Raw genomic sequence first — 23,053 nt, forward strand, 5'->3', positions numbered from 1 at the left:
TCACAATATGAACATAGCTTGAAGGTTCAAAAGCAATTATAGCAATATTTTTACAATCTTTATCAACATTGTTGGATGCACACACGTTTCCACAAGAATACATCTAATACAATTTTTTGAAAATAGACAATGAAATATGAGCAGAGACAGTCTGTTTGTGAAATCAGCACTAAGCGGTAACCATAGTAGCAGTTACTGATTCAAGGGATGTTGGAGACAGAATCCTAACACTGGTGTGTAACTGGAAAAACAACGATTGCCACCATTTTCCTAAAAAACTTACGGATATATAATCAAAAAAGCACAATATAAAAGAAAATGTGGAAAATGGTATCCAAATGTGACAGAACTTCTACCACAATCACATCTCCATCTGTTGTACATCAAACTGTTTTATGGGTTTTTGTTTTTAGACATGGTTAAGTAGGTGATCCCCCCACACTTAAAAAGACATATGTGACATATTATGCCTACAGCAGGAATGTCTACTTTCGGAAAGAAAGCAGACGGATTCTTAAAATAAATGCTAATCTAAACGCAGTACTGCATAGATCAATCCTCTCATCAGTGGCATTAATGGAATCCAAATGTGGCAGACGCAGCTTGCTGCACCTGCGTAATGAGACGTCTTCTAGCTCTATCAATGGAAAAGGAAGAAATCCGTCACGCTGACTTCCACCGGTTAAGCACCTGCAGTCCCCCATATAAACTTTCTGGTTGTTAATGGCTCAGCTTGAGGCACCAAGGAACGTGGCTTCTATTGATCAACGTTTTTAACACACAATGGAGCCATTCGATAATAGATCTGAAAGTGAATACATTTGGGGTCAATGAAAGTGAAAAGGGGCCATTAAATCTTAAAATAAACTCTTGTAAAACTTCAGTGCCATAAAAGCAAATCTTCGAGTGAAGTTTACAAGCAACCTGTAAACTATCTTCATATATTCTAAAATAAATTGATTCAATGAATCAACTTTTCATTGATATCAACATATTTTCTCTCACGTTTAAAATCGTGCATTTTCCCCAAATCCATCTCAGTGTAGATTTTGGATCAGCCACGCATTTTGATTGGAGAAGGAGTCAGTGATGGGAAAAATATCTTATTGACTGTACAATAAAGATTCATCAGTATTATGTTAAATAAATACAGTCTATAACCTTACATCTGGGACAATGACATTTTGGATTAATGGAGGACCAAACTGCGTGGCATGGTTAACTAACTTAGGTGCCAGGGAAGGCAAATTATACAGCATAATGTGTCACATTCAGTGCCATTATTATTTCACTCTTTAGTCATTTCAAAAAACATTAAGACTGAGTGGGCAAAACGCACTACCTCATTGGTACCAGCTTAACATCTGACTACATCAATCACAAACACAAACTGAAAGGTGCCCAGTTATACTTTGCACAGGGCCTGCTATTTAGCAAAATCACGTGTAGTGCTTCTTAGTAACATTTAATACGTTCGAGCTGGGAACAGACATTTTGTGGAAGTCTACATATTCAGCCGATTACATGGCAAGTGCAGTAAATCTGTAATTATGTGGAGAACGCCATGCCGAAGAATCATTTAATTCGAGTTCCCACTCTTGTAGCACTTCAGGACCCTAGAATGGGAGAGGAAACGTATCCAAGGCAAACATTTAAGAAAACTGTCCACTTTACAGATGAAGATGTGAGATTGCTGAAACACAACATCACATTGCGGTAATGCCGCATAAAGTCGCAACAGCACATAAAACAGCACAGCACATCTCCATTCTTTTTTGAAAGTGTGTGAATGCACATGAAATGTATTGAAGTCATTTAGAAGGGCGTTGAGATGGGAAGGGGAGATGGTGGTTTGAGAGATTATTTTGACCTTTCGGTTATTATGTACAAGTTATTGCAGGATCTGAAGGTTTTTTGTTCTCTTATATTTTGACATTGATGTGTTGTTTGGACACTGAGCAAGATGAGGGGAATGGCAAGTTGGTCAGTACAGTCCAGGGCTGTGGGAGGTTTGCATTGATTCAACAGTTAGCAATGCCGAGAAAATAAAGTTGAGGATTCGACATTTGGATTTTATTGGTTGGGTGTCATGCTGTACCTTGTTTAGTATGTTAATGATGTGAGGATGATGTCTCTTGTTTTTTCATGCTTGAGTTGTCTGCAGTGCTGCAGCAACAAATGATGGACGGAATGCTGAATGAATCAAACATTCATCCCCAGTCAAGAGATTTGGGTTAATTCCATCGTTCTTTTGCTCACTACACACCCCAGTTTGGACCCAGCTGTATGTAAATCAGTCTTGACTCTGCTCCTCATGTTAACAATCCAGCCCGAACTGCCAAGCCATGTCCTCCTTGGCCCAGAAACAAGCATCCAGGGACTGGTTTCGGGGTAACACCCCTAATTAGCCAAGCCAGCATGAATCCAGTGACACAGTGAGCAAGGGACCCACGTCTGGGCATACCCCATGTCTGGGCATACCCATTTCACTTAGGGTGAAAATTGCTGCAGCAACAAATGATGGACAGAATGCTGAATGAATCAAACCTTCAGCCCCAGTCAAGAGATCTGGGTTAAATTCATCATTCTTTTTCTCACTACTCAACCCCAGTTTGGTCCCAGCCATGTGCAAATCAGTCTTGATCCTGATTCTCATGGGAACAGTCCAGCCCAAACTTCCAAGACGAGTCCTCCCTGAACTGGAAACAAGCATCCTGGGACTGGTTTCGGAGTAACACCCCTCATCAGCTAGGCTAGCTTGAATCCAGTGGCACAGTGAGCAAGAGACCCACCTCTGGGCATACCCATCCACTTGGGGCAAAAAGTGCTGCGGCAACAAATGATGGGTGGAATGCTGAATGGGTGGGGAAGTGAGCTAAAGAACGATGATGGATTCAATCCAGTGCTCCGTCAATTATCTCCTTGTGTTTGCTTTGTTTACCCTAAGTTCTTAGGGTATGCCCAAACATGGGTCCCTTGCTCACTTTTCCACTGGATTCAAGCTAGCCTGGCTGATGAGGGCTGTTACCCTGAAACTGGTCCCATGATGCTTGTTTTCGGTCTAGGGAAGACCTGGATTGGCAGTTTGGGCTGGACTGTTCCCATGAGGAATAGGGTAAAGACTGATTTGCATATGGCTGGGTCTGAACTGGGGTGGCAAAGTGAGCTAATGAAAGATGATGGATTCAACCTAGATCTGTGACTGGGGATGAGTGTCTGAAAAGTTTTAGTGCTCTGTCCGTTATCTCCTTGTGTTTGCTGCATCTTAGGTGATGACATAAGCTAATAAAGAAACCCACTCTTCCATAATGTTCATGACGGTGCAGTCATTGGTAGAAAGTTGTTCCAATGAAGCATATTAGTATCACCAAATACCACTCACCCTATAACTTTCAAAAGTCAAAGAATTCAAGGTATGCCCTTATGCCCTAAGCAAAAGATGCCTACAAATGAACTATGAAAAAGAAAAGAAATTCAAACAAACACAATACAATGTGCAATAGGAACCTCATTTTCTACAATTTGGAATGTATATGATGTTTTAATTGTGTCAGAAGGGCCACTTAAAAGCTAAACCCAAGATTGCTCAATATGTAATAGTCAACAAAGACAGGGCCTACTTTGAGACCATTAATCTCAATGGGGTAACCCAGTAATGCACAGAACCTGGGGATAAGCACTGTATATGAACAGTGGTGCTGCTACCTTCCACAAGCATTTGTTTCTTATAATTAGTCCCCCTCAGGTGGGCCCTACAACAAATTATATATTAGCAAAACACTGAAACAAGAAGACAAATGTTTTTGCAAAATATATAGATATATTGAAGTAATCATATCTTTGAAAAATCTACTAAACAAAACACTTATCTAACATACACAACAAACATAAGTGATTATCTACAATAGTGACATGCAAAAGTGATAGATTGTGACTGTGCACATCACAACACTACAAAATTGGAACAAAAAACATGAAGTCATCAGTTGGGCTTTACAGTAGCGTTATATTCCTAGCAACAAAGAGCACACTAGTAAAACCTCCTTTTTCTCTATGGGTCTTGGTGGGACAAGAATGCTAGACCATTAACATTGACGTTCGACCCCTGGTTTATGTGTGCATATCAATGATATCACTGTGGGGTCTTCTTCAGGACAAAAACAATTGTGTATCCCCTGTTTAAAGAAAGGAAATATGGCTTTTTTAGAAATCAGTGTGTGTGTGAAAAAATATTTATTAAAAAATTAAAAATTAACTAGGCGTCTGCGCTCATCTTTATGAAGTGGATAGCTAAATGAGTCAAGGAGCCCATCCGAGCTTATCAGGAACTCACGGTAGACTGAAGAAATCTTCCTCCTATTGGAATTACGAGGGCCTAATAGAATTCACATATTGGAACAGGTCCACAAATTATGAAAACTAATATGGGCCAGGATCCTACCTTTGTGGCCAATGTCACACGAGTTCAATAGAGGTTTCACTGTCCCACCACCGTGCAAAATCAGTGGAAATGAGGAAAAGAAATCACTCACCTCCAGCGCAGTAGGATCGGATAGCGAAAAAAAGGGGGGGCTAATCTTGTTTATACTAAGTATTCATCTTAAGACAACATGACCTGGCAATTGCCAGTGTCAATTATGGCCCAACAGCTTTCGGGGTTAATTCTGCACAAATATAAGAAAAAATGATTATCAAATCTGAGTGAGCAAATGATCGCTTCTTAAGTTTTCCAATGTCTAAAACTTATACGAAGAGTTAATGCCTTAAAAATCTTAATGCAAGCTTACCTCCAGCAACCAGCTCGGAGTCCGTAATGGAGACGCACCGCTCGTGGCGGTTGTAAAATAAAATACATTTCAGTAGTTTGCGATCTCTGTGTGCACACAGGTACATTGAAATGCAGAGCCGTTTCGTGTGTTGCCATGGTAACCGAGACATGGCAGTAGGAAGTATGCAGAAGGCTGAGCCCGGCTGGATGTCTCATAGTTTTCAACCGAAAACTACTGCTAATTCCGTGTGTGGAAGGCTGATGCCGGAATAATTAGAGGTCTTTTACGTTAAACATACACATCGTATGTCTATCTGCCTGGTCAATTAAAAATCATGAATAAAAACCTAAGGGGCTGTCTTTATTTATCAAAATTGGTTGCCAATAGTGTAGATGACTAGTCTATTGTTATGAACAAGTGTATTGGAAACACGTGTCACGCTAAACAAATAACAGACTAAAAAAATTCCGAGGTTATTACAGTGGCAATGCGTTAACAATGCGGTGACCTCATGACGGATATTTAATGAATGACATCCAAGAAGGAGGAAAAGGGGGTCGGGTGGTTCTTAAACTTCCTTGCCAGATAAAAGGACAATCTCATGAGCTAGTGTATATACAGATCTAGGTGTGTATAAAAAGGTAAGTAATATATACAACAATTGATAAAAACATGTCCACACTATTGTCCTATGTGGCAAGATGAAGTACGTAGCATATACAAGAATCATTGATATATTCATAGGAAGTTAGATAAGTACAATAGATATATACAATTTAGCATTGCTATCAATGTGATCACACTTGAACAGCCTTAGGAGGGGCAGGACATACCATGTACAATTAACGAAATTACCAATCGATTAACATGCCATTGCATAACTCCAACCTACATTGTCATTATGTACAGTAACTTTACATGGAAGACCATTTGGTGTGTGGTGATTGCCAATCCTATTCTGTACTGTATAGAGCCCCTCTCCAAATGTTATCCAGACAGTTTACAACCCGTAGACAGTAGAGAGATTTGCCTGGAGATCCCCTCAAATTCATTCAAAGCCGTGTTGACTGAATCGAGGCGATGTATCCACTTACATTCCTGTAAGTTTAAAGTAGCTGGTCGGTCATCACCTCTTGGATTGGGTAGATTTTTTTTGAGAGCCCACCATTTCAGACAGTCAATTGAATGTTTCATTTCCATGAAATGGTCGACCAAAGGAGCACCCTGTACTCGACAGCACATCCTTGAACAATGCTGAAGGCTTCTGGTCTTATCTTTCTGGTTGGTTTGGCCAACATATACCAAACTACAGGGGCACATGATGACGTAAATCACGTCTTTGATGTTACAATTTGTGTAGTACTGGAGGAGAAATTGTTTCCCAGAATATACAAAATGTTTCTGCTCTACAGCCATGTCACATGCCTTACAGTGCCCACATTTAAAGTGGCCTTGGAGAGGTGGTAACATCAATTAGGTATGTATGTCAGCAGGGGGTTTTGCCCTAAGATATGAACTAACCACGTGGTCTCTTATATTATTTCCCCTTTTGAATGCAAAGAGTGATGGCTCATCCAATATTAGTGTCCAATTGTGATTGATACTTTTTTTAATCTCATTACTTTGGTTCCCAAACGTGGAGACACAAACAACTTGATCATTAGCTGTTTTACGTTCTTGGTTAACCTGTAAGAGTGTTTCCCTGTGGCAGAACCAAGCCCTCTTACGTGCTTTTCTTAAGAGACTCCTGGGATAGCCACGGTCAATCAATCTGTTGATGAGTAAATCCGAAAATATTCTGTGAAAAAATCTTCCCTATGGGCACAATTTCTATGTAACCTGAGGAATTGGCCATAGGGTAGATTGTCCCACAGATTCCTGGGATGATGGCTAGAGTATCCCAACAGAGTGTTACGCTCCATTGGTTTCCTAAACAATGTGGTTTACAACGTATTGGCCTCATTCTTGATTGTTGAATCGAGGAAATCATTTTGATCGGCGCTGAAGGTCATTGTGAATTGTATGTCACTAATTCTGTCATTTAGCCATACACAAAAATCCTGCAAAGTCTGTGAGTTCCCTATCCAGACCATGAGGACATTGTCGATATTTCGCTTCCATAGAGATATGTTCTCTATGAAAGGATTATCTGCATTAGAAATGAACCTGTCATCATAGTGGTCCATGTAGAGATTTGCTATGTCTGGGGCAAAACCCACCCCCATAGCAACTCCCTTGGTTTGAAAAAAGAATTCTTTCTGAAACATGAAGACATTTTTGGTCACTGCTATTTTCAAGAGGCTGACAATGAAGTCAGTAGGTACAGAGTGGGTCTGTCTCTTTGTTCCAGAATTGAATGGGCTACCACCAAGGTATCGTGTTGTGGAATACTGGTGTATTAGAAGGATACATCTAAAGTGACTACTAGCTGCCTTTCTTTTTCTAGTGGGAAAGCTTCTATCATACTGATGACTTTCATTGAGTCCTGTATGTAGGCTTTTGTCTTAGGTACCCAGGGTTAGAAAAATATGTCTACATAGTGACATTAAGGGTTCTAAAACCGAACAACTCCCTGATACTATTGGTCTCCAGGTGGTTTATCCCTGTTCTTGTGTACCTTCGGGAGAGTGTAAATGGTGGGAAAATGTCTCTTCTTTTGATTGAGGTAAGCAAATTCCAGCTCACTCAAGTATCCCTCCTCCAGACCTTTTTTAGTCAGCTCATGAATCAGTTTTGCCACAGTCTTAGTTGGATCTCCATGTGTCTTTTCATAGTTTTGTGCAAGTTGAAGTTGTGTTAAAATTTCCTCAACATAGTCTTCCCTGTTTTGTATCACAATCACGCTTTGTGACCAAGCATTTTGAGGAAGTATGCAACAATAAACAACATGGCTTTAAATTTTACATGGTAGAACAATTTCTGAAGCACACCAGGAGACTGCGAACATAAATATTCATAAGTTGAATCACGCTGTATTGTAGAACTGAAGACAAGGGATTTCATTTATGTGTGAATAAAGAGGGCTGACTTCCAGCTACATAAACGACTTTCAGGGATAATGCTATCCACTGTATAAGACCAAGAAAACAAAAGTAACCCTTAATATGATGGAAGTACACAAGCGATAATCATAACATCATAGTTTAAAGCAAAATATTGAAAGTTCTCCCACATTGAAAATGTTACATACAGAAAAATACATCTCTGTTAAATCAGAAAAAAATATTGCCGGTCCCTCACCTGTTCTCATGAATGGAAGTCCTTTAATCAGCTCCATAATGTAAAAAGTAACTTCAGAGAAACAAAAAGCAATAGTGAAGCTAAAGGATCCTCCCAATGAAAAATTAGCATTGCCAGTGCATCTTTTCTAGATGGCCACCACAGATGCACACATTCCCACAAAGCCATTTGTGACTGTATTTTATTACAGCATCACAAAATACATTCAAAGATAGACACTAAAGATGCACACGCATCCTTGCCAGCGATCTTTTGATGATTTTCATAATGCTTTAAAAACCTCCTTCTCGAGTTAGCTGCCACTGGTTCACATGTGTATACAACAGGCAACTTTTAATTAAGTTTTTATGCTTTAAGAAAACGTATTCAAATATGGCCGCTATGGGTGTGTGCGCATCTGTAGCAGCCACCTTTGAATAGGTTTTCTTAAAGTACCATAACATCCATTCAATGATGCCCACTGTGCATGATTGTCCATGCATGAAACTCCATCTAGGAATAGTATTAAAACATTTTAAGGTGGTGTGAGAGGGCTGGTGGAAGCAAACAGGTGTTTGGGATTGTTTTTATTAAAGACAGCTAGGCTGGGGATAGAAAGAGAGAAACTAGTCCCTTGGATGCATTGCAATGCAAGGACTGATCTCCTCTATGAAAAGATACACCCCATTCACTCAAACGCTCCAGGGCCAGACAAACGCAAAAATAGGGAGCAAAGCCATTCAATCAAGAGCAGAGAAGTGAAATGAACAAAAAACATCCAACCATTAATAAGGGACTGGTCCAAAGCCCTCTCCTTGTATTGCATTATTCACAATAGTCTTTTGACAAAAAAGATAACGCTGTCTGTAGGCAAGACCTAAAAAGATGGACCAGCATGAACTATAAAGCACAGTAACAATGAATTGTTTAAAAGATGAGAATGTTTGGACTGGCAAATCAAAAGGGCTGATTGAAACCATGTGCAAAAACAGCTTCTGTTATCTTTGAGGGGGCCACATTATTTTAAGAGCATTTGACATGTATTGCTGATGCTTGCTCCATTTTTACACTTCAACTCAACAATCAAAGGTCCATTCAACCAGTGGAGGATCCTTTTTAGGTCGAGCCTAGAACAGCACATGCGCTGTTGCTCGACATTTAGTATACAGGTTTCCAAAGTGCTACCTACCAGACCTCGCTGGCCTAGCGCTTGCGTTCACGCGAGCGTGCACGCGTGCAGCCGCCAATCACTGCTGCACGTGCACCACTCGCATGCTTGCCAGACAGCGCGCCCCCTCCTCGCGATCACTTTCGCTGTGATCGCGATTACTTTCGCTTTCACGGCCGCGCGGCCGTTACTTTTACGGACGCGTGGCCAATGCTTGTTTTTTTGTTCGGGAGAAAGCGCCACACATTTTATCATTGAATGTCACTCATAAGTACACCGAAACTATGGAAAGGTCACACATAAGCAAGCTGAAAACTTGCCAACTATCATGCAAGTTCTCGGCTAACGCTCTATTGCATTTCATAGGTACGTCCTCTTCTCGTCTGCAGAAAATTCTTCCTGGCTGAGTCTACACTCTCCTCCCCTGACTGTTATCTGTCTGTAAGATCGCGAGCTTCCCTTTCCATCCTCCTTTACCCTACAGTAAACGTATTCTCTCTAAACCTTTGTACAAGTCTCAATCAAATATGTCGACAGCACAATTAATGTGGTTTCCTCCATCTCCTTCGTCTCTTGATATGGCGGCGCATTTATTTGTACATGCACTAACTTTTGTAAAGGACGTGTACCCAATTACGATGGCCACATATTTACGCCATGCTTTAAATGCCTTTAGCCAGCAAGCGGTCTAGTTTGTTTGCAGTGTGCCATGATTTGTCCACTTTTAGTTTTTCTCTTCTCGCTCTGTTGTCAGCAGAACTGTTTCGATCATGGCTGAAGCGCAGATAACTCTAAGGGATCTCATGGCTTTCTGGTTTTTTTTTAACGCGTATGGTGTCTGTCTGCAGATTGAATACTAATCTAACCCAACACAAAGAAGACGTGTTTTGAAATTTGATTTCACCACCATGTGGTGTTATAGAAGGGACTGCAACTCGTTTTCGGCAAGTGTATAAAAATAAACAGGTTGTCTGGATCCCTTATGTGCATTTGGGGCAATATCTTTTTCATATATTTTTTTCAAGCGGCTGTGTTTGCTGTTATAAATCACCAATCTTATATTTTAATAACATAAGATTGCTTTGACTTTTGTTTTGTGAAAACGTTATTTTTAACCAAGCTTCATCAACACCCATAATAACTGCAAACGTTCTTAACACAAGTATTTGCAATGCAATAGGTCTCGCATTTACGCGAGTTTGGGTAGTTGGCATTGTAAATGACAATGCCTTTTGGTTTTTAAAACATAAATAAAATGCATTGTCATTTACACTGCTAATAACTTGAACTCTCGCAAATGTGAGTTTTTATCTAAATCTTTAAAATTGCATATCTCCACTTCTACTGATTGGATTTTATGTAGTTTTTGTCTCAAATCACTTATTAAAATGTACTCTATTTTTTTTAATTGATGTAGGATTTTTCCTGTGTTGTGGTTTCAATTTGTTACCGTTTAAGTGCTGGTCTTTTTTATTGCACGAAATGCAGCCTCCCAACTAAAATTGAAGCAAGGATGCATTTCGGAATAAAATACAGAAAAATATACATACATTTTGCACATCTTCACTTAATTAGGCAAAAGCAAATAATGCAAATTATATCACATCTCTACTGTCTACCTGATGCATTTTGTAGAATTTGCACACAGTGATCCATAATGGTGGATTTTAAACTATTTCTATAACGTCTGCTGAAATCCAGTCAACGCCTGACAGGGCATATGTTTAAAACAAGCATTGGCATAGCCAATAGGTCTCGCCTTTGGGGCCTTTTAAGTATTTAGCTATGCAGCACAATATCCTTGGTGCAACAACATCAACTGTTGCATGGGTAAACACTTATAAGGTCCCAAAGGCGAGACCTATTGGCTATGCCAATGCTTGTTAATGATTTTACTAAGAGATGGAGGTTTAAGGATCTCCACTCCATCAGTTGCAAACATTGGCACAATCATGAAAACCAAAATGATAACTCTACAACAATGCAATTACAGAACTGTTGGAAGCAGTTTTTACAACAGTTTATAACCATGATGACCAGCTGATTGAGATCAATACAATGTGAAACTTAGAATCACAAATCTCCCACGAAAATGGAATTACTGTTTTATTCATTGGTAATTTGCACAGTTCTCGACAGTAGGAATTGTGAAAACATAAACAATAAAGAAATAGCACAAACGCAGTGGATAATGAGCGATATGGTAACTGGTAACCTGCAAAAGAAGGGGAGGGTATCTCAAAATTTGCAAAGCAAATTTCCTGATTGGACGATGGTAAAGATCTTTCTATGTTTAGGATTAGTCGTGTTGGTCACTAAAGATTGGAATATGTTACTGCCTTTGGTCCCAAAAGGGCTGGGGTAATTTGCTTCAGACTTAAATGATTTTGGTCAGCACTCAAAGGTCTTTCTGAACCCGGTGAGCTGAAAGCCACATGGGTGCTTGAGCTCTACGAAAGCAGTATGGTGAAATAAAGAATAAAATTACAAATAGAGAGGCAGTGAGAGAGTGTGCCTCCCAGGTCATTACTCTGCGCATTTGCACTTTTAGCAGTAGATTTCTTGGACTACCACCCCGCGGTCTCTTGTGAGTATCTGAAAGGGTTTCAATATGAAGTGTCAGCAACTCTAGACTCTTTGAGTGGCGTGGACTGCCGTGCAGCTAAGAAAGAAGACATTCTACATTGACATCAGACTCATCCCTGGAAAGATAAAAGGGGAGCACTCGGCTCCACATTCTGGAAGTACCAACAAATAAAGCATGATCTTTGCAAGTCCAAATGTGCACAATTAGCAGGAGGTAAGTTGCAGCTTAATGGCCCCTGTTCAGGCAGTTGTGACTTAACATGCTGCCAGTAAAAGCCTGTATTATTTCCAAATTCAAACAATCAATCAGGGATTTATGAAGCACACTACTCACCCGCGAGGATCTCAAGGTGCTGGGTGGGGGGTTGCAGCAGCTTCGTCTCATTCAAAGAGCCAGGTCTTAAGGCTCTTCCTGAATGCTTGCAGTGTGGGGGTTAGTCTGATGTTGAGAGGGAGTTCCTTCCAGGTCTTCGCTGCGATGTAGGAGAAGGATCGTCCTCCCGCTCTGGCTCTGCGAGGGATTTTGGCCAGGACAAGATCTGCGGATCGGAGGCTTCTCTTGGGTGCGTAGAAGGAGATTCTTTTATTGAGGTATTGGGGTCCGATGTTGTGTAGGGATTTGTAGGCATGGGTGAGGAGCTTGAAGGTCACTCTCTTTTTGAAGGGGAGCCAGTGGAGTTCTCGTAGGTGTTGGGTGAAATGGTGATGTCGTGGGACGCCGAGGACAAGTCTAGCAGTGGCGTTCTGGATAGTCTAGAGTTTGTGGACATCAGATTTGTTTATCCGGCACAGAGGGCGTTTCCATAGTCCAGTCTGCTGGTTATGAGTGGGTGGGTGTCGATCTTTTTGGATTAAGGGGGGATCCATTTGAAGGTTTTTCAGAGGATGCGGAGGTTGCCGAAGCATGTGAAAGATACGGCGTTGATCTGTCGGTTCATGGTGCAGAAAGAGTCAAGTATGATGCTGAGATTGCGAGCATGGTCTGCGGATGTGGGAGGTTTGCCAAGGGCGGTTGGCCACAAGGTGTTGTCCCATGCGGAGGGGTTGGATCTGAGGACGAGGACTTCCCTTTTCTTTGAGTTGAGCTTTAGACAGCTGTTACTCATCCAGGAGGTGACGTCTTTCATACCTTCCTGGAAGCTGAGTCTGGTGATGTCGGGTTCGTTGCTGAGGGAGAGGATGAGCTGGGTGTCGTCGGCGTAAGATACTATGCTGAGTCTGTTTTGGCGAGAGGTGCCATGTAGATGTTGAAGAGCGTGGGGCTGAGTGAGGATCTCTGAGGTACTCCGCCGCAGATCTCTGTGGGTTTGAAAAGGAAGGGCAGGAGTCTGATTCTTTGGGTTCGGCTGGTGAGGAAGGAGCAGATCCATCCGAGGGCAATTCCTCGGATGCTGGCCACGTGGAGTCTGGCAGTTAGTGTGCAGTGGGAGACGGTGTTAAAAGTTGCTGAGTGGTGTGCAGGATGATAGCAGCCATGTGGTTCTGGTCGAGGAGGGTGCGGATGTCGTCCGTGGTGGCTAGGGGGGTGGTGTGGTTGCTGCAGAATCCGGATTGGGAAGAGTTGAGGATCGTGTTTACTTCTATGAAGTTAGGCGATAGCTAATCATGATGATGCGCTGTAGTGTCTGAAAAAGTTCTCTTCACAAAATGCATTGCATTAGTAACTGCCTACATGGGGATGACCATGGACAACTTCCATGGGATTGCACTGGTGGGAAGACTGGTGTATTCCCTCCACATCAAAAAATTTGTAGACATCAGACATCGCACATCTGTCATTCTTACCAAAATAAATGTTAACAAATTGCTATGATGTACACACACATTCTGATGCTAATGATTACTACTGCAAAAAATATGCTCATAGTGCTAAAAAACTTCCCAAACACACTAAATTAATAATCAGAAAGGGGATCCCTATTGCAGCATGCCTATGGATATATTCTTTATTCGAAGAACATTAGGCATCTCCCCTGTGTACAGGTACTGCACCCCAAAAACTATAACCATGATGCCACCAGTCAGCACTTGGGTGAGACTACAGTTTGAGTTTGAGGAGAGCGATGGAGTATCTTCTTATTTCAAGGCACACTGATAGGTGTCACTGAAGAGCATCAGATCTGCGTTTGTTTTTCATGAACTTTCTTTAATAAATTAAAATCTTACAGATTCACTTCTGGGGAACATTTCCTTGTATATCTGGGCCCAGATTTACTAAGATCAGGTGCAACGCAGCACAGCAAGACAATGTGCTATGCTGTGTCAAATGGAGAGAGCAGTAATGCGCCATATTTTCTATGTGTTGCCTAGCACTAATGCAGGCAGCCTTGCTACATGGTGCATGGGCAACTGCGTTACAGGCAGGATTGTTAAAGGACACCTTCCTGCACAAAAGCAATCCTGAGTGATTTTCCTCTTTCACATGTGCAGCACATGTAGAAAGAGGAAATAACTAGGAGAAATAAAGATATTTTTCCTTGTTACGCCTATGTTGGGATGGCGTACTTTTTTGATGCATTCCCAGGTTTACTAGTCTAAGTAAATCGGGGAATGCGCCAAAAACCATGGGTAGATGCATGGGAACAACCACGCTCCACCATTGGAATGCCTTCCCAATGCAGAGTAACACAAGGCAGAAACTTGACCTGCCTTGCGTCACTCCAGACTTAGTAAGCCATGCAGAGCCATGCAAGTTGATTTTGCGTGGCTGAGTGAAACTGACTTAAGGGCTTGTTTGCCTTTCATCACATTGTGTGACACATCGATGACGCAAGCCTTTAGTAAATCTGGGCCCTGATATTAATCAAACTTTGTTGGTCCATTTTATGGAGTATTTCCCAATTAATCTTTGTTTTGCAGTATCTCAAACGGATATCCTCTTTGGATTTGTACCACAAAATGTGGCATTCCTCTGTAGTTGAGGGATGGGTCAACATCCGGGTTATCAGATGGAATAAGATGTGATCAGGTGGATTGTTCCCCGGGGTTGTTGATGGCTGTAATGTCATATGCTGGCTATAAATATGCCTTCTTTTTTGCTCTTATTATTTTGCTCATCCGTTCTTTTTATCTGTTTCTCTCTTCTTTATATTGTTATCACTGGCTTCTTCTCATGTTCAACTCGTCTTTTAGTTTTTCTCCCCTCTCTCGTCTTTTTTTGCTATCTCTCATTTGTCAAATCTACTACTTTTGTTGCACTTTCTTAGTTTCATCTTGTTGCTCTCACATTACCTCACCATATTGTATACAAGCAATTGTTCACTGCGATAGGAGCACAGAGTATTACATTATCCCTGCACCTCGGCACACCTAACATTATTTAAAGGAGTGTAGCTGGTTTATGAATTCCAAGCATAAACAAATTGACGTGATTTCCATTAAGTACATTCTTTAAGGGTTTGGGGCACACAATGTATCGGTAATTAATTATTAGAGCAAAATCTGTGCACCGTGAAATGTGGTGTGTAAACATTTTGCTGTCTTACTTAAAATTGAGCGCAAATATTATCTCACAAGTTGTATTCCCCTCAGAGATAGGGGGTGTATGTCTCTCTGGTAGAGACAGCTGAGATCTTATATCTTGACCAAGCTAGGATAGCTGTTGGGGCCATCTTAGGTACTTGGCCCCTGGATAAACAATATGTTATAAATAAACAGCAAGCCTTTTTGGTTAAAGAAGTTGCTGTTTATGACTGTAGTACAACCAGGGTCTATGACTTGCTGTGTCACTCTCATTCTCCAGTGGTCCACACCTACCTGTGGTGAGGTGCACTGTTAAGGGGTTGCCAGTGAAAGAACGCCTGCTTTGGGCTTTGCTGTGCAGATGAGGTGTCCTGCACTCTGTTCCTTATTGGAAAATGGCCTATGTCATTAGGAGTTGTGGTGTCTTAGAACATAGCTGAGCGCCTGTTTTTATGCACTTGTTCTACCTAAAGTGTATTTATTGACCCGAAATGTGTCGATTTAGAGCATGGTTTGAAACAGAAAAAGACAAACCTTTCTCATGGTTGCCGAGCTGTGCCTTTTGAAAATCAGAGAAATATCAGATTAGATGGATGCACTTGAGACACAGTGAGCCTGATTCTCAAACTGCACTTTGTATTACGTCTTGTAGTACTACGGAGTCTCCAGGTGCAGAGAACTGTGCACACATAAATATAGGAAGTGTGGAGTCGTAAAACTCTGCATGTAGTTTGTGAATACCGAGAAAGTAGTAAACGTACTACAAAGTGTGAGTTTACGTTTGAGAATCAGGCCCTCTGAGCACATAAAATCAGGCACCAGGTTCTGTGCTAGGCCAGTGCAGCGGTTCATGAAACTGCCCTACTAACCTGTGCTTTGTCAGATCCCTGCCACTGTGGTTAGTACCTGCATGTGCTGACTGCTTGGTATGACTCTCATTCAGGCAGCCTCAAGTGCCAGCAATGCCCAAGTCTAGCTTGCAGTCACGCTCAGGCAAAGCGAGTGACTTCTATGGCATAGCCAGGCCTTTTGCCGCCCGCGGCGGCCTTTGCAGTTGCCGCACACAGCTGTTGCGTCTAAGAGCCGCTGGTAAGAGTTGGGGGGCACCCCCGAAACTCGTGCCACCCAGAGCGGACAGCCGCTCCCCCCCCCTAGCTACGCCACTGATGTGACTTTCAGTGTTCGTCTATTGGAGCTTCCCATCTGTTTATGCCTCACAGCCGCTGTTGTGCATAAAAATACATGGCCACATCTTCATCTTTTTCCTGCATGTTAGATTGTATTTCTCTCCTCTCGTTTTCAGGGACTTGTAGAAAAAAGCAGTACTGTTGGGCGGCTCAGATGGGGAATCTTCAACAGATAGAACACTGGCACAGAGCAAGCAGGAGTCAACATACTGGGATTCAATTCACCGGAAAATATATGAAAATTTGCTCTCAGGGGGCCTGATTCACAAAGGTAAACTTACACTTTCATGTAAGTTTCCGATTGTGTGCTATTCACACAAAGGGATTTACGAGTAGCATCTGTACAAGTGCGGAGTCGCCGCACATAGAAACATAGGTCTTGTTATGTGTGGGCATTTCGCACTGGTAAAGATACTACTCGCAAATCCCTTTGTGAATAGCAAACAGTCGTAAACTTACAAAAAAAGTGTACGTTTACCTTTGTGAATCAGGCCCAGGGAGTTAAACTTGTGCTGGAAAATAACTTTTTTCTAAAGAACCATTTTGATCATGTTAAATTAGGACTTGTGTATCATAAATGGTCGCAAAAGTAATGAGCAGACAGATGTGTCAATGGAAAGAGGTTTTCAAAGCCCTCTGAAAAAGTTGTAAAAGTTGAAATTTCGTAATTTTAAATACACTAAATTTCAATTGTCTCTCTGAATCACATCCTTTTTGAGCATGAAACAAGGTATAGCACACCTGAAATGCTAGCGTTAAAACCTTCACATGAATATGTGTTAATCAATGTTGAAGAATATGAGAAAAGCCAATCACAGTTTCTCTTTGAGTGGCAGGGCCTGCCCCTCTCTGCACAGTGAACTTCAAGTGGCATACTTAAGAAAAGTTAATAACATAAATCCGGTTATTAATTTCAGAGTCAATGGAAGGGCTATCTGTGTACCCATAAGACATTGTCCTGTGCATTTTTAAAGAGAGCCATGTTTGTCAAAATGAAGTAATACCATTTTTCTGAAATGCGGTCTGTATTAAATTAGTTCAGGAATTTGTAATGTGAGGGGCTCCACGTTTTCTTTTACGGATCCTAGCCCAGGAGGGAATCAGATAACCCTCCACCAGGTCACAACGAGTCATGAAGGAATACTATCTACCTTCTAAGGGGTTCGTTTAAGCCACAATAACTGACGTCAAACTTTAGAGTGTTTTCTTCTGGTAACAGAGAATGTAGTAAAATTAAGTATGAATATTGTGTGCATTTTTGCATTTAAGAGATCCTAAGATAAAAAATTAAAGTATAAGAATAGTTCCAAATAATTATTAATATTTCATATATTTAATTTAAATTATAAATTATACTTTACATGGAATGTTAAGTTTTTATGCATGTTTTATTTTAATTTCCACGTTATTTACCTGTTTTAAATAACACCGCGAGATAAGAGATGTAGAGTCACCCTAACATTGAAGTTTGAGAGGAGATTGCAAACTGACAAATAATACACTAAGGCAAACCAAAACACAGAACATTAAGGGGCACATTTACTAATATTTAACACAAATCAGCTCAGCAAGTTGACTTGCTGCGCTGCGTTGCCTGAAAGAGAAAGAGCAGAAACGATGCATAGTTACAATGATATGGAGTATTTCTACTCTTTCCTTACAAAGGGACACTGTGTGCTGCCTAGCGCCAACGCAGGCACCCTTGCACTGTGTTTCACGGGTGCCTGTGTTACAGACATGATGGTCTGTGTGTTGTTTATCAAGACATGCGCCTATCTTAGGGCCTGATACAGGGGCATATCAACAACAACCGGCGATAATTATCTCTAAGCGCACTTAGCGCTAGGATAATTATCGCCGGCTAGCGTGTATTTTTATCGCTGAGATAGCGTGCTATTAGCAACGCTTATCTCAATAGCGATAAAAATCCTCACGCTAACAGGCTAACGTGAGATTATCGCTGGAAACCCAGCGATAATCTCACGTTAGCTTGTTGATAGGGACAGACAAACTTAGCCATGATATCCTTCTTCCATAGGATATCATGGCTAAGTCTGAAAAATACCAGACGTAAAAAAGCAGCGCTAACCGCGGTTAGCGCTGCTTTTTTTGTCTCTAACAGGGTTAGCGACATTCTTGATAATAGGAGAAATGTCACTTAACGACATTTCTCCTATTATTTTACTCTGGAACGCCCCCTTTGCATCTCATTAGAGATGCAAGGGGAAGCGTAGAGTAAAAGGGTGCTAACATGTTATTTTGAATGTTAGCACCCTGTTGTTGATAGGGCGCTAGTTTTAGCTCTCCTTTTTTGGCTTTTAAAGCCAAAAAAGCAGAGATAAAGCCCTTGTTGATATGCCCCTTAGTTCTTGGTGGACAGGTTACTCGGTCACAACGGTGACGGATATCCTGTCTGCCGAAATATAAATCCCATTGGATATAATGGAATTTATATTTCGGCAGATGGGATATCCATCACCGTTGTGACGAAGTAACCCGGCTGCCAAAATCTAGTTCAGGCCCTTAGTCATCGACCTCCTTACAGAGTTAAGGTGTTACTTGTTCGGAGTTTACTCCTTCTTGTTAACTTACGGGGGGGGGTCTTCTACACTGTAGCATGGAGTGAAACGACTACAAGGAATGTGGTTACTCCTTGTTACTGCTTTGGATTACAACCACATTTTCCCCATTTCTCTGAATAACTTCTCAGGTTTCTCTAAGTTCCTCAGAACATCAACGAGAGTCAGTAACCAGTCCTTAGATTCAGAAGGCTCTGTGCTGATCATTCGAAGAGAATTTACTTAGATTTAAAAGTAATCAGGGAGGTGAAGCTGGGATGTACCTAAGATGTCTGCTCCCTGATTGAGGTCCGTGAGGCACTGGGCCCAAATCCTGAGCACCGGGGAATTCAGGAGACAACACCACATGCCCAAGAGGACCTGATGGGACCTGAAGAGAAATTTGGATTGGTTCCCTCGGTGATCAGTAATTGCAAGCCGTTTTAGGGGGCATGGCCTGTTTGCCTAAAATGGTGGCAGCAATACCATAGAGCTCTCATCGAAGCCCCAAACTCCAAAATAATGCTGCGAAATTCTGTGTTACATTAAATGATAGAAGAGTTGCAGAAACACAAAAGAGCACTAGCTAACCATGCTGCCAGGTGGTTGTCATATTGTACAACAGCAAAAGTGGTTCTTGTGGCAGCGGGGTGAGCCCGATGAACCGCTGCTCCTGAGGAGCGTTACTCCTCCCCTTCCTCTCTTCCCGCGAGCTGCATCCGGGTCATCGCCAGCCACAGAGCGCGATCGTGAGTGAGTAGCCCGGTAGCTGGGTGATTACAACGATGCCTCTAATGGAATTCCCAAGACCGTAGCAGCGTGGTAGTCAGCAGTTTGCAGTGGTGGGAACCGCCAACGGCTAATGCACCACCAAAGCAGATCCCCGCACGCTGGTCCAGGGTGAGGGGCTACGAAGACTGCGAGGATACGGATCCCAGGAGATGTGAGGAAAACACGGCAGGCACATCGTATTGAATCAGTGAGGCAACCCGGTGCGAGGCGGGAAGGGAGCCCTTGTCATTCTTGACTTTTTTTGCAATTATGAGAGGCTTCCCTGGTAAGGAGGGGGAAAGAAAAAAGAAAAAGGTGACACTTTCTGCCGGATTCCTGACGGATACCTTCTACTGGAGCATTTTGTGTAGACGACCCTGTTCCCTCTTAAATGAGAGTGTAACGGGCTCAACGGTCAAAGTGTGTAAGGAGCAGTAGCCTGTTATAAAGCGGTCTATGGCCAAAGAAAGCTCCCTGTACCCCTGTACCCCTGTAGCTGAGCCCTGTAGTTGAGCACTGGTGCTGAGAGCCCTGTTGCTGAGAGCTATCCACACTGGAGTTTGGGACACAAAGTATGCACCGGATGGCTTTGAGAGCACTAGGAGCAAGAGCTACATCCGAGGCCCGTACCCCACCAGCATTGTCTAAAAAAACAAAGACAAAAGCAGCGCAAGCGTGTTTATTGGCGGCTAAGAGAGGAAGAGCCATACAAAAAAAGAGTGAAGCAATGAACAATACAAGGGATCTGGTACTTCCAGGCATTTCCCCTCTGGCACATACTCGCTCAGGGAGGTCCCCAGATACCTCTGGATCCTCACCAGAAATTGGGTCCTCACCAGAAATTGTTGCTAGCAACGTCAACGACAATGGTAAGACCACTGGTGGAGAAGAAGCTATGATCCAAGGCAGGATATTGGGTATGGAAACTCCACGACTCACTAGCACACACTGAGAGATTGATGGAGGGGGGAATGAAGCCCTGGATTCACAAGTTACCATAGCGACTGAGTCGAAGAGTGCATGGACAGAGTCTGATAACCCCTTGAAAGACTACCCTTTGTTTTCAAAGAATCGTAAGGTAACGCAGGTGGCCACCAAACTGCCCTAAGGGGATCAGGCATCTCCTGGCGGGTTAGCACAAATTACTTTGGGTATGGTGCTTGCCAGCACTACGGGTCATACCGCTCAGGCTCCAAGAGAGAACAACCCCAAGGGATTTATACAGGCTGCTGTGGGGGAAGGCGGCAATGCTCCTATTCAGGAGCCAGTGACAACAGGCAACCCAAGGCTTTTTTCTCCCTCTGTGTCCAGCGGTGTCCAGCAGACAACATGGGCCAAAGAGCGCGATCCACCTACTCAGCAAAGGGACGCAAGCATAAGTGTATATGAAGCTGAACCTGCTGGAGGAAGTAGTGTCACGTCCCAATCCTTGATGGTCTTGACGGATCAAATACATAACATGTTTGAAATGATTTTGGGAGAAAACGCGATTGCAAATCCTCACAGGCCCTGGAGCTAACCTTATTTCATCTGAGATTGGATAAAGTTAAGTCTATGGTATAGAAAATATCAGAGCTGTTTGAAGAACTGGAACAACGTGTATCAGATATCGAGGATCACGCCCTGGTATATGATTTGGATATTTTCTCACTCCAGAAAAAACTGCAGGCCTTACATTTAAAGATGGATTACATGGAAAATTAAGCAAGACGATCAAATTTGCGTTTCACAGGGATACCGGAGGATAGTGACCATCTAAATGGTCAGCCTAATCCTCTAGTCTACAGAGAGTCACTGATTAGAGACCACATACTTGATAAAGCACCTGAGGACCTTACTATAATGAGGGCCCATAGAGTCGCCTTCCAGAGAACTTTGGGGGCCAAGTACCCTAGGACAATGATCGTTAATTTTTTAGAATATTGGATTAGGGAGGCAATCCTAACTAAAGCGATCCAAAAAAGAGACATTATTCTACCAGATGGAGCCAAAGTGAAAGTATTCTCCGACATGTTTGCATCTTCAGCACACAGACGTAGAGACTTTGTGGCTATGATGGGTAAGTTTAAGAGTGCAGGAGCACATATCTCCACCGTTCAGCAGTCCAAGCTAAAAGGTCTATGGAAAGGAAAGTTTCATCTGTGCTCCTTTCTGGAGAAGCTCAAGAACTATTACCAAAGATTTCTCAAGCATGTGACAAATAGGGAAAGGGTCTCTATCTTAGCAGAGGATGATTGTTAGCAAAAGTGGTTCTGTCGGATTTGCTTCATACATTAAAACCCGTATTAAAGGTGCTTTATCAATCAACCTATTCAATCAGAAAAATGTTCATAATAGACAATTATTGTGGATTATCATCACACTCATTTTTCGCATTCATTATAGGAAAATCAATAAGTAGGGTGCCCCACGCTATGGAGAACGGCGGGGCCGGCATCGGCCACGCCAAAAGTATGACAGTCGAGCCGGCCCCCTCCAGACCGGGAGGCAAGCCTGTCGCGCACTTTGGGGACGTGACAGGCGCGCCTCCTTGCCAATTGGTCCTGGCCCGGGGGTGTGGCCCGGAAGTGATTGGAATCACTTCCGGGTCACACGACTGGACAACGCCAGGCCGGTTAGAACTGGCCTGGCATACAAATGGATAAAAGACTGGGGAGTACAGGAGTCTGTCTCTTCACTCCCTGCTCCCCAGCCTGCCACCCAGCCTCTCTGGGAGGCTGTAATTTGATTTTGTTTTGTCTTTCAGGTCGTCCTTTCATGGGGAGTCTTTGTCATGTTTCATCAAGCCGGGAGTAGGCCTGGGCCAAAATTCCGTTCCGTTCGCGGAAATTGCGATAATTTGGCATTTTCATGTTCCGCGGAAAGCCCGAAAATGTCAAAATTTCCGCATTCCGCAGCTTAGCGATAATATGTTTCTTGCTCGCGCTGTAAAATAATACATTCTCGCGTGCGCGCGATCGCCTTACCTGAATCCCCGCGTTCGCCGACAAGTTTTCCCGATCCGGCCGCGTTCTCCACGAGATGTTGGATTGTTGGTAGCCATTTGCGCTGTCTCGCGACAGTTCGCGCCCGCAGTAATGTCATGCGTCGCGTGATCACGTCTTTCTTCTCACGATCATGCACCGCGAGACAAGTGAAAACAAGATGGCCACGCCCGCGAGCAACCGCATGGGTAAGTTTGCGAGCCGCGACCACGCAGAAAATACCGCGAAAGGGCGGGAAAAAAACTTCCGCATCTTCGCGATATTTCCACGTGTTTGCGGAGATTTTTAACATTTTCGCGATAATTTGCAAAAGTGAATTTCGCAAATTTCGCCCACCACTAGCCGGGAG

This window comes from Triturus cristatus, chromosome 8, assembly GCF_964204655.1.
Source record: "Triturus cristatus chromosome 8, aTriCri1.1, whole genome shotgun sequence".
In the NCBI taxonomy this organism is placed as follows: Eukaryota; Metazoa; Chordata; class Amphibia; order Caudata; family Salamandridae; genus Triturus; species Triturus cristatus.